The sequence below is a fragment of the Leiobunum rupestre genome, chromosome 10 (assembly GCF_980474605.1).
Source record: "Leiobunum rupestre chromosome 10, qqLeiRupe1.1.hap1, whole genome shotgun sequence".
Lineage (NCBI taxonomy): Eukaryota > Metazoa > Arthropoda > Arachnida > Opiliones > Sclerosomatidae > Leiobunum > Leiobunum rupestre.
In genome coordinates, this window is record NC_143393.1 from 45,038,294 (window position 1) to 45,051,370 (window position 13,077).

A 13,077-nucleotide genomic window follows, 5' to 3' on the forward strand; every position below is an offset into this window, starting at 1 on the left:
CGTATTAAATTATACAAATTAATGGCTCAAATTGGTTCTAATTTAAATTACGTCGATACTGATTCTGCTTTTCTTTATATGAGTAAAGACTTAAATATTCCGCTAGGGACTACCCTAGGTACATTAGCTGACCAGTATCCCAATGAAAATATAAAAGCCTTTGTTTCCTTGGGATGTAAAGCTTATTCAATTTTATTCGAATCTGGAAAGATTGTCACTAAACTTAAGGGCATTACATTGACTAAAAAAATCAGTCAATTGTCAACTTTCAAGCTTTAAAAGACCTCGCTACACGCAACCAACAATTGAAATACAGCGTCGAAGTCCCATTTAACGTGAAACGTTTAAAAACGGGGCAGCTATTCCAAAAACCAGCTGAAAAACTCGTTGGATTTACGTCTAACAAGCGAATCTTCAAGAGCGACGGTACCAGTATCCCTTTTGGCTACAAAAATATCATTTAAAATTAATTGTATCTATAAAAATATGCATTGAGTTTTTCAATAAATTTGAATGTAATTAAAAATATTTTAATTGTATAAATTATTTGTGTTTTTTAATAAATTAAAATGTATCTATAAAAATTGATTCATTTCGAAAAATGGGGCCGCTGAATAGTGTCGAAAATGATTAGTTTCTCTTAAAAAGACACTGATCAAAAGGCTGGGACAAGCTGGCGTGTAAAAAGCGAAAGTTGTTGCCGTTCTAGCTCTATACGTTAAACGAACGCTCTCCATCCGCCCTGTCTAAGCCCGCAGGATATCTCGGCGCTGGCGGTTTGGCGAGAGGGAAGACAGAGGGAGGCGTTACGCACGCGGTGAAGTTATTCAAAACACACATTCCTCATTCTACGGGAAAAAAAAAACGTTTTTATTAAAATATCTCACAACCGTTATATAAACTCTAATACAATTAGAGCATTGGTTTTAACATCGGGGGGATTGTACTTAAATGTCCATGACATCCGGAGGAATAACAGCTCATGAAAAACGTGATCTGAATATCTCATTTCGGATTTTTATTCTTTTTATAAATAAAACTTAGTAGGTGTTGGTAATAAAAAATCGCGATTGGTTTAGTATACAAAATAGCCGATTATCAACTCGTACAACAAAAAGTAATACAAATCGTAGACCTAAACAGATTTAAAACTTTGTAAATATCTGATAACCGTAAACTACCTAAATTTCTAATAAAATATTTTATTAATATTTCTGGTAGAATATGAACTTTCAAAAACAATTAATGAGAGCTATTTTGGTCAGTTATTGAGATTGGATTGAATTCATATTTTATATCTCACGTTTCAAAAACTTCAAAGCTAGATAGTAACCTGTCTTAAAGTTGAAAAACGTCACGTAGTGTTCTATATCAACCATGTACTTTTAGAATTTATTTCCATTGCAAAAATATTCAATGTGCTATTAAATTTCATTGGAATAATTTGATTACAGACACATAGATTAAAAAATTATGATATATTCGCTTTTTATACTAAGAAACGTATTCTTTGCCGCGATATTGAAATCTCCTAACAAAAAAGTCCTGAAAGATTAAGAAACTAGTCTATTAAATAATAGCCAGGCTAAAACCCAAAGCGCCACCAAATCGTGAAGCGACTTTTACATTAAGCAGGTATCAAACAAAAAAACTTGTGTTTAAGTTGTTGTATAACTACACATGATTTTCTGCGAAATAAACCTAAAGTTTAATTGCAAGCAATATTAACTAAAATATCAAATCGATAGGCTGCTACGTTTTTTGCCAATTTCGTTAAAAATTAACTTGATTAACTGAGTGTTATATTATAATCTAAATAAAATAGTTATTAAATGTCTGTGTAGTATTTCTGTTGTGTAAATTTTTTAAAGAAGCTCTTATGTAAGAAAATAGTCTTTGGCCATTTATCTAGCTGTACTTTTTATTGTTCGTATAATATATAAGTTGATATACTATATAAAGTATGTCATAATTTAAAACTACATTACCCCCTCTCGGAATAAATTGCAACTCTATTTGAAATCTTAATATAATTGACAATATCGATTAATAATAATTCGCATTGAACCGTATAGGATTGAAAATCTCAATAACTGACCACAACACCTATAAGTTTAAAAAGATAACAAATCACCCTCTAAATAGCTCTGCATTTAGAAATTATGTTAATGCTATTAAAAGGATGAATCTCCTAGTGGTGAAAAATGGCCATTAAATACAATAAGGTTCTAAATATGGCTGCCACTTACGAAAATTAACGAACCGTACATGTTAAAGTCTATTAAACCGCTGCGGAAACATTACTCGCGCCGCTTGGTTAACACGGAATAATAATATACGATAGATTAGAGGATTTTTTAACGTTTATTGTGAGTGCGAACCGACCTTGTTATGTAAATATTTCGTATAGTGGCCACGTATTCATAAGTTCTTAATACTATTATGTATTCAATACGCGAACTTATAAATGCATTATATTTAGAAGAATCGTTAATGTTTCAATAGTAACATATCCAGATAATAACAAAAGTCTGGTACTTCAACCCGCGCTAATCCTAAGAGTAAATACTTTGTTTATTATATGATTAAAGACGATAGTTTCCTATCATTGTCCCATAACTAAAACATGTCCGATTGGTAAAACTAAAAGGGTATATGTTACGGATATACGTAAACTAATATTTTTGAAGGAAATGTACACTATGTGCGTAAAGACATTGTATACAATGAAACATTTATAAGGCCAGAGCTGCAGATGTTGTTAATAAGACCAAGCTTATTCTTAATATAGGGACAACTTGTTTCAAACTGCGAGGTTAACGAATTTAACATTGAACTTAGTTTTCTAAGGCTTATTAAAAATATTATTCACGATGACCACGCTCGACAAGTAATACAAATTTTACCCCGTTATGTAAGATGCCATTAACGCATTGACTAAGTTAAAAACTTGAAATATCCAAGATGGCCACTAAAAACTTTAACTCCCTAGTTAATTTCTTCACCGCAAAAATACCCTTGAATACACTGTGTAAGACAAAACGAATTATGTGCTTAAAGACAATGTTAGATTAATAACCTATAAAATCTTTAAAAGGGACCCCTATTAGGGGTGACTTATATTTGAAAACATGTACCCGAATCCATATATACCAGCCTAGTGGCGAAAAATGGCAGCATTGCATGATTATAATAATTTAATTTATGGAAGACCCGTTTCAATAACCGTAAATCAGATGATCACGTGACGCGGCTTTTTGATCGAACTATCTAGGGAAAACGTGTTCTTGGCATTATGTAATTCCCCATTTTCAACACATGTTTACGTGAGATGACCCCAAAGACCCTTCCTAACGGACGACAGGATATACTATCTTTATCCCGTTATTATCGTATTGACTATGTTAAAAACTTGAAATATCCAATAAAAAACTCCCTAATTTCTTCACCCCAAAATAACCTTGAATACACAGTTTACATTTCATAAATTTTAGGCTTATTATTTACGATGGCCAGGCTTAACAATAAAACTTTACCACGTAATGCACAATGTTTATCGCGCGTCCTCATTAACGGTAATATAAAATTAACACATGATGCATTGTCATAATATTTATCAGCTTACACCCAAGGCACTACCTTAGGCCTAGCGACTTTAAATTCGACGTTTTAGGTTAATATATATAAAAAATTGTTAGCAACAACTTGTTAAACACAAACTTGATCTAAAGTATATATGGCAAATTTCCTAAAAATATCAGACATGGACACCCTTTTCAATACACAGAACCCGTTTAAATATGAATCATTAAAGATGTCTGCCAAAACACGTGAATTTCCAACCAAAATTACTAAGAGTTCATATAACAACCGTTAAAAGAGAGACCAGCCTCCAAACTTTACCCCGTTCTGTTAAGTCTTTTTTACCGCGCTTCCTAACGTTAAAACACAGCTTATAAAACTCTTTAATATTTACTACTTAAGACCACTTGTTGATTAACCCCCAAGACGTTGCCTAACTGTTATAAACAAATATACTGATTTACCCGCCAAATGGCTAAGAGTTCAGCCATATAACATCCACTAAAAGAGATCACTTGTTCGGGTCCATAATCCCAAAGACGCTTCCTAACCGTTGTCAGGTAATTAAACCATGCAAACGTTTATACTAGTAAATACAAACTTTACCCCCCTCCACTTGTTCATTTTCGCGCTTACATCATCATAAACGCATGTTAAATTCGCGCCAAAACTTTAACAACCATATAGCTACCAGGTCAAATACCCTAACGGTTTATTTTAAAGGTACAAACTTTACCCCGCCAAAATCATGTCAAACATGTAATAGACCTATAGAGTTTAACCACTTGTTGATCGACGCTTACACTTTCCCGCCAAAAATTAATATTCAAACATATAATATAACTACTTGATGATCCTAAACACATGTTACTATCTAACAGGTCAATGACCCCTAACGGTAAAACAATACCACGCTCATTAATATTCACCCTTTTTTAATTGACCTTGAACAGGTCGACTAACTAGGCTAATTAATTAACACCTGTGCTCGTTACGCACGAGTGCACGCGTGACACGCGCCCGAGGGGGGGCGGAATCGCGATTCCTCGCTTCATTCCCCCCCGTCACGCAGCTGGGGACGCGTGGGGGAAAGCACGCTGCGCCCCCCTCGCGTATCCAGAAAGAGGGGGCTTAACTACTATCGTACTTCATCGCCCCGCTGAATATAGTAGAATCCGGCCTTTACTAGTTGTTCCTTAGTAACGTGCGGATTTCTCCAGTGACAAAAAGTTTCAAGTCGATACGCTTCGATGTCCATACTGTAAACTGATAGTTTCTATAAGCTATTGCCAACATTCTTAAGCCTAATTGGTTAAGCCTAAATTTCAATAAATGTTTTTCTATTTATTTTGGTTAGACTCTAAGACTATTTGACTAGAATCTAAGTCTATTTACTTCAATTTAAACAAGGCCTAATTTCCTACTACAGTAAAATAATAAAGTCACTTACTTTTACGGAAATCCTTTAGCCTTTGCCTGTAAATAGAGTCGAGAAGGCGGGGTAAGGAGCGAGAAAATCTACGTGTCTCTTCTCGATGAGGTCCAGGAACTAAAAGAACGCTGAGTCGTATATCTAGAGATCAAATAACACTCGAAACTTCAAGTAAATCCTGATTTCTCATTGGCTGAAACCAATTGATTTCACGGGAGATTGTAAAATGTAACCAAAAATAGAGGTTACTGCTCATCGGTTAGCGATAAAAAATTCGTCACGTGTTAAATAAGGCAAATTAGAATAGCTGAAAATACATTGCGCTTACTTCGCACTAATTTACTTCTGATACAACTTTGATAAAAATTAATCCTGTTTCGGGGGAACCCACAGGAGGAAATCTTAGTGTATTCTACCGAGTTAATAGTCTCTATTTTAGCAATTGCAATTGCATATAATCCTTGTTATTGTAATGTTTGATATATACTGAAATGATTATTGTTGGATAGGAAAATAAAAGAATCGTGATAAATGTTAATTTTTTTATTATAAAATAATTGGGACGATGAGTAGTATCCTACTGGAATGTATTTCGCCCTCATCGTCCCAATATAATCGATGTTCCAAGACTTGAAGAAGCATCCTGGGCTCTCCCACCTCAAGGCTAACAGAACAATACATAAAATTTTAACTTTAGTACAGTATAAATAATTCGTGAAATTTAATTTATTACCTTATTCTAATCTCAAATTTAATTGAATCATCGCTCGCGCTTTGCATTACTATCCCCTTCAATTCTTCAATTCTACATGAAGAAAATTAAAATCTAAAATTTTTGTTCTAAAAGTTATTTAAATCTTAAAATAATATTTACCTCATTTTTGATTTCGTTTTCGTTTTGCTCCAAGCAAAGAAAAAGGTTGGAATAATTTTTTTACGCCCTTTTTATACCATTTTCCATCCCCACCAATTCCTAGCTCCTATATCCTATCTCCTTCTTTTCCGTGATGAAATCTAAGTTAGTGAGTGAGTGAGTGTGGAATCTATTCAGTGTGTAAATAAGTGGGTAAAGTCGGTAAATTTTTCCATTGGTTAAATAGTGTTCGTAGATAATTAATTTCGTGAGACTGGGAATTTCCACCATCTTCCTCTTAGCGTACGTCACGAGAAGATGGTTTAGGTTCGTGCAAAGTCTAGCAAATTTACAGATAAGAGTCCGCATTGTAGTACGTTCTTGCATCGAACTGGTTGACTTAACGAAATTCTGAAAAAAAAAGGGTAAGCGATTTTCAATAAAGAGTCTTTTTTTGTTACGTTTTAAAGTATTTATTAAGATTGAAAAAGTTACATAGGAAAAATTGTTTACAATTGTTTTTTTTCGCGTACATGAGTTTATATTATTAAATAAAATGGCAGAGTCAATTTCAATCTTTTTTATCATTACAAGACCCAAAGCTAACTAAATCCCTGTTAAATTATCTAAGGCAATGTTTTTTTCACCAATCTTATTTTGCGTGTACTAAAGATATTTTGTTAATGACGGGTAATGGTTCAAGACGGTAACAGATTTCAATGACTTTTAGAAAGTACTTTAAATAGAACGTACAGGAATAATATATTTCTACCAATGTTTTGTTTTCATGCTAGATTGCGTAAACCACCCCCGTTGTCCTAACTAGTATACCAATACTTTCTGATTCTATTTGAATTTTTTTGTTTTTGGATGGTTTATTTTATTCGAAAGTAAATAGTTTGGCGCTCGTAGAATCGCGCGCATGTTTTCGAGAGAGGTCGGGTCATATCTCTAAAAGATACCAGATAGCGTGGGAATATATTGTTTTATCCTCTGGAACCGGATTTTTTCCAGTCAGTCACCATACCTCTCTCTCTAGCTAATGGATTCGCCAAATTCGATGTGATGATTTTTCTAGCATGATTTGCGAAAGATAAAAATATCTTGCTGTCGTTTTTTTCCCAATTTTTGGAAAACTTTTGGTAGTACGTTTTTGTACTCTGTCCTTTAGTTCTATGCAAAATATACATTACGCAATATTCGCCGCAAACGTTACTAGTTAGTCCTTGCAATCGTCTTTTGCTAAATGTCCACGTCTTACACATTGAATTTAAATATTTTCTGATTGGGGGTAAAAATGGGGGAAGCCCCATTGAATCAAAATAGAACCCCCGTTTTCGGCCATCGACGTAGACGCAAATCCAATGAGAACCTGTTTCTCCCCTTTTATCAAAATTAATGATAAGCGATTGCGGATATTTCACCATGGGTTTTAAATTATCTGAAGAAAAAACGCCTAAAAAGTTCGGTGTTTTATACAGTGCCTGAGATAAGTCCACGTTTGTCGTAGTCATTTTAATAGTCTCGAATAATGTTCCTATTTTTATCTATCTGTAAACAAGATTGAAATTCAGCGTACACGATAACGACCGTAGAATCTTTTAAAGGGGTACCAAATCCTAAATCTAAACGTAGTTGCCCTCTCTTTACGGGGTTCCAAAACGTGACGTCACTGGCCGAATTGTCGGGGGTTAAATCAAAAGCATATAGGGCAAAGCCTAGAGGAAAGTGAGCCAACGCGATGTGATTTCCCTCGTCTTGGTAGAGTATCCCAGATCCCGAGAATAGCGAATGATAGGCTAGCGTAAATTGTTTACTATTAAAATTAGGGGTCAACGCTTTCGAAGGGATTTGTTCGTTATCAACGTATAGAGCCAAATAATTTAGGTCGAAATTTTCAAAATTATAAGGATTAGACTTAATGGAGCCCTTATACGCTTTGTTGGTGGCTAAACCAATAATGACTCTGTTGGGCATCGGACCTAAGAATATATTGTCAAAACTATCGTTCTGAATAGAACTAGCCAATGTGGCATTGCTACGCAATAATCCTTGCTGATGGGCTAATAAAATTTTAGGCATAATTTTAACTTTACGTACAATTAGAGCAGCGTCTATAAATTCGACTTTATACGCGTCGACAGTGTCGCTAAAAAGGGTAAAATTATCGCTATTTCTAGTGAGTGAAACCTTAAGTTGTACGCCATTAATTAAATATTTGTTGAAATTAAAAATGTCACAAAAAATGTTCCCGTAAAGTTCAATTTCTTTTGATTCAGCGGCTAGAGTCTGACGTTTTATGAATCCGGCGTTTGTTATCAGATCCATACTTCCAGCCGTGTCATCGTACCATCCAGATGTCGCAAGGTGAGTGTTTTTTGCATCGTACCCAAAGTTGAGCAAGGTTTCGATATAGGCCCTATAGGGGTAATTTGAGGCCGATGGTGAAACCGTCGTATCATTGAGTTTCACTTCGCATTGTTTGAATAGCGAATGCAGAGAATTGTTCACGAGCGAAACGTTAGACCCGGCATCTAAGTTGTCACCGTTGGTTTTGACGATTTTGACTTTACAATATATCATTGTCATTGCCAAATCTGTGTAAGAGTCTCCCGTACCCGGTACCACGAATTCGATGATAGAACTGCTGTCGATAGATGAAATTGGCTTACACCATACCGTTTGACCTTTTTCAACGCTGAGTTGAGTTGGTAGTTCGTTGAAAATATTTAATTCGCTTTTAAGTACTTCCATTTTTAGAGAGAAAAAATATCGCGAACCGTACGCGTGAACTTGCGGCGTTTAACTGAACTCTTTTTCTTTGCGCGGAGGTTCTTCTTCTTCAATGCTTTCTTAGTAGTTTTTCTTCTCTTGCGACGACCCGAACCTTCTTGCGCTGCCATTTCGTCCACAGTTTCTGTCATTCGTTTATTGGCTGACGTTTTTAAGTCCTGACCTTGCAAGACGTCTCCGAGTACTTTCTTTCCAGTAGAAAGAGCCCTTTTTCCCACGTATTTGGCAGACTGTTTTAGGAATGGGAATACAAACCTAGCTTGCCCTGAAAAAAAGCTACCAATTCCGTGTCCTTTTTGTCCCGCAATCCCAGAGAAATAAGGTAAATCTACTCCGCCCCCCGCCTGATTTAAATAATATTGCATGTAGGGACAATTTCTATCAACGTACTGATAAGCCATTCTTTTTTTTAATTGCATAGGGGAATCTGATCTGAATGCTACCTTAGGTGAAATATTAGTAACATTATCTCTAAATCCTAAAATTTTCCTCAACTTTGGCGTTAACTCGAGTTGGTAATAATGTTTACTATAGGAAGTGTATTGTACGTGTCCGCTTTCTAAACTATATTCAAATTTTCCTAATGAATCATTATCGAACTCTAAATTAGCGCTTTCCTTTAAATCAAGGTTCAAACTTTTAATACTTTCATTAAGTACGGCCAAAAGTTCATGAGGATTTTTGTAGTAGCCCTGAGGTATCTCGCGGAAGTCGTACGTATATTTGTAATCTACTATGTGGGCTGGAGGTTTCGATAGTAATTCCTTAATTTCTATTCCACATCCCATTGGCTCGCTTACGTTATAAAAAGATAAAGGATAAATAATTTCTACCAGAGCAATTTCCCAATCTCCGCGTAAACTAATGGGTTTGGCCAACGTTGTAGAATACGAGGCTAGAGTATTTTCTGAATTATTCTTATTCTTATCTCTAGTATTACTAGGAAGAGTTATGTAAATCCCAGACGTCATCGTGATTAACCCAACTATTAAACGATGGAGGATATCCTAGCCAACTAACGTACAATTGTTTTACTCCGTTTTTAGTTCTCTGACGTAAAATCTTGTTTAACTTGAACGAACGAGGCGCACTGACCTTTTGAAGCTCTCGAAAATAGAACGTCCCTTTTATATCGCTTTCTGCTAAGTCTTTTATTTTATAAACGGGGGGATGTCTTTTAACTATAGCTACGACTTTAAATATTTCTTCGGTATAATTAGCTTCGAAACCCTTTTGAAATATCATTTTAGTTGTATTTATTCTAACCAAATCCCCTACTTGGAATTGCGGTTTCATTTTCAGTTTCTCGGCATAATATTTAGAGTAGATATTATTGTACACACGTAATACGTTATTTTCCGAAACGTCATTAGGGGCCATTTTAATTGAGCTATGATAAGAGGAATTGTACGCTTCGACCAAGTCCTGTAAGACTTCCAAATATCTATTTGTGGAGTGATGGGTAAAATATCTATACATTTTTGTTTTTAACGTTCTATTATACCTTTCTACGATAGAGGCTTTTATTTCGTCATTTTCGGTACTAAAAAATTTAACTTTATTCTTTTTGAAATATCCTTGTACTTCTTTATTCCTAAATTCCGTGCCCTTGTCCGATTGAAATTTATCTGGAATTCCGTCTTTAAAAACAATTTTTATATTTTTTAAAACCTCTTTCCCCGATTTAGTTTTAAGAGGTAACCCCCACGCTTTTCTACTAAAACAGTCTATAATTGTTAAAATGTATTTGTATCCGTCATTATCTGCCTCTAACGAGCGCATATCGTTAATATCCGCCTGGTATTGTTCCCTTATATTACTAATTACTATTTTATTTCGTTGAAACTTTTTATATTTCGGCCTATGCATCGTAAAAGCGTCGATTCCTCTTAACCATTTTTCTACAGTTTCCCTACTTAATCCGAGAGACTTTACAGACTGGAATAACCTTTCAACGCCTCCGAAAGACGCCGGATGCTTCGGGTTAAAATATATTTTTTCTAAAATAGCTTCGCCCATATTTTCGACTTTTGCGCGCGACTCCTTGTTTGTTTATAAGAGTGAAGAGAAAAGTCGGACGTGGAGTGATCTCGGTCGAGGCTACGAGTGGGGCGGGGCTTATCTGTCCTGCGCGCTCGTCCTCTTTGAGGAACAGGATACTCGCGCTTAACGGGAGAACGTCGTTGCCGGGTTCTCGGAGCTAGCGGGGATGGAAAGCCTTGGATCGCCGGTGAAGAGTTAAATTGGGTCAAATTGGAAATAAACGCGAAATATCCGATGGGTTTTGGGTAGGCTTTAGGATTTAAATACGCTTTGGCAATTTCGCTAATATTGGAACCTTTAATAGGTCGACCGTTTATTACGAGCTCCCCGTTTTCATCCCACCGTATTCTTTCTGGTACAGTTTCCAACTGATCCACCATGCTTTGCGCTTTTTGGTAATATATCAAAGGCAAATCGTCTATCCAGTCCCTACTTAGCGAGTCGAGTGCGGGGGCAATTTCGATTTCTTTAGGAGCCGAGGCTTGCTTACGTAGATTTCCGTGTCTCATTAAAGCTTGTTCGTATAAAATCCATTTCGAGGCGTCGTCTAAATCTTTCATATTTAATATTTGGTCCATCTTAACGTCTAATTCAGAGACTGTCAGAGCGAGGGGGTGCGGGAACGGGTCGGGCTTTAAAACGCCGCTAGGGACGAGAATCATTTTTCTGGCGTGTTTCATTGTTTACTACCGAATATAGAACCAAGAAGGGTTGAAACGACGGGTAGAAGAAACGAGAAAAATCCGCCCCCAGACTGAACTAACAATTTCTTTTTACTTTTCCAAGCTACCCGCTTACTAGCTAGTTTTCAAAGGGTGTTTTTATGACTAGATAACCTGGTTTTTTGGGTATTTGATAGTTTTACGTTACCAATTAAAGTGTTATGAATACATTCACTGATAGCGTCTATGAGGGATTTGTCGGCTTTAGCTAAAATGGCTTTTCTTTGAACGGGTTTGCAACGACCGAGATATCGGAGAGCGTCTCTCTCGATACGTACTCTACGAGACATGATTCATAACTGATTGAAGTTACGAAATGTAAGTTCTATTTATTTATTTATGGAGATAAGCGTAGCACGTTTCTCCCGGTAAAATATTAGTTACGACTCTTTGATCTTCGGGACAAGTTTGAGTTAAATTGAATACTAGGTAACCGTGAGGTCTCGAAGTCGCGTCTTCGTAGGCGTCAACTACAAAACGCCACTTATCAGGGAACATTTGTCTAGCGAGATAAGCCACTTGCTGACGGTCTCGGGGGCTTTTCAATAAAATTATGTAATGCGAATTCAGGGAAATGGTTCTGCTATCTTTTGATTGATGGAATAAGTTCTGTGTAATAAAAATAACGCTTAGAGAACGGTGATGAGTCCCTTTCACGAATAAATCGCCAATTTGACCTTTACTCTCGCTCATCTGGTCGTCGATAACTAATAATATAGGATCTTTTCCGTCATAATCAGATAAAACAGGCAATCCTTCTTTAAAAACTACCCTGTGCTTCATTTTATCGTATAGAGCTTGCCATTCTCCGTAATACCAATGTATTTCTTTGAAACCCGGAACAAACATTTCCCCTGCGTGATTAATTATAGATTCAATTAAATAGCTTTTGCCACTCTGACTCGGGCCTGCCGTTACGCAATTAAACGGATGAATAAATTGCATGGTTATCTCTCTTCGAGTACTAGCGTACAAATGAAAATGTAAATTAAAATTCGGTTAAATTTATGGGACTCTTCAGCGGAGGAAAAATATAATCGAATAACCTATTTCATCCCTTACCCCGTATAGGCTTGATATTCACATTAGAGTCGCAAGACTATATTTACTTTAGAGTCGTAAGACTGAAACCTATATTCACTTTAGAGTGGAGAGACTAATTTTTAGCGAGAATTAGCGATTGGATGGCTCTACGTCCCAGTCCTCAGGACCAATTAGATTCGCTTTATAGCCGTAGGGTACCGTAGTGAAGTCGTCCAGTAACCGTACCTTGTCTACGACGGGTCTATAGATTTTAGTACGGTCGACGGAAACGACCGTATGATCGGGTAGACGCAAAATCTGCCTCGGCTGTGGTACGGTTACTGGCTCGTTCGTTTCTCCGTCGACACCTATCAATCTTTTAAGCGTGTCCATATTAACCAAATCTTTAATGCCTTGATTTATACGGAACCCTTTGACTTTCATTTCGTAGGAGACTTTACCGGTCGTAGGGTTCAGTACTTTAAAGGCGTAATTTTTTGCGCCACCTGTTGCCAATTCTTGGATGTACGAGCCTTTTCCGTACTTTTCCAACTCATCGGTCATGTCTCCGAGATAGTTTCCAGTCTCAATCTCTATTCCATCTCGTTCTTTTAGATAAATGCAACTGT

General features: G+C 36.3%; 1 long non-coding RNA gene across 1 annotated transcript in view; it reads left to right on the forward strand.

Annotated features, from left to right (window-relative positions):
- The first annotated feature begins 8,103 nt into the window (after nt 1-8,103).
- The window catches only part of LOC149926033 (uncharacterized), a 30,574-nt gene continuing 25,600 nt past the window's right edge, over nt 8,104-13,077 (forward strand). Inside the window, exon 1 of the long non-coding RNA XR_016476974.1 lies at nt 8,104-8,234. This is a non-coding gene — a long non-coding RNA (uncharacterized LOC149926033). The remainder of the gene's footprint in view (nt 8,235-13,077) is intronic.